The following is a 406-nucleotide window of genomic DNA, read 5'->3' as shown; positions in this document are numbered from 1 at the left end:
GAAAGGCAGAGGGGAGAGAGAGAGAAAGAAAGAAAGAAAGAAAGAAAGAAAGAAAGAAAGAAAGAAAGAAAGAAAGAAAGAAAGAAAGAAAGAAAGAAACTTCCATTTAGTGCAAAATACATATACTACACTTCAAAGCAAAGTGCTGGACTCAGACATTTTGTTGTGATCAAAACACACAAGTAAAAGAAAATAAATTAAACTTCCTTCAACTTGATAATTTATAAGGAGAATCTCTGTCATTACTCGCATAACTGATAACCAAAATATTTTATTTCCAGGCTCTGGATTATATTTCAAAGGAGACTGTCTTGTCAGCCATCTTCAGAGAGAGACAGGAAAATACAGCCAATGCATTAGGAAATCTCAGAGAAAATTTTATAACCTAATAAACATTTTCCATAAG

This window comes from Mus caroli, chromosome 3 (assembly GCF_900094665.2).
Source record: "Mus caroli chromosome 3, CAROLI_EIJ_v1.1, whole genome shotgun sequence".
Lineage (NCBI taxonomy): Eukaryota > Metazoa > Chordata > Mammalia > Rodentia > Muridae > Mus > Mus caroli.
Note: the sequence above shows the minus strand (reverse complement) of the source record.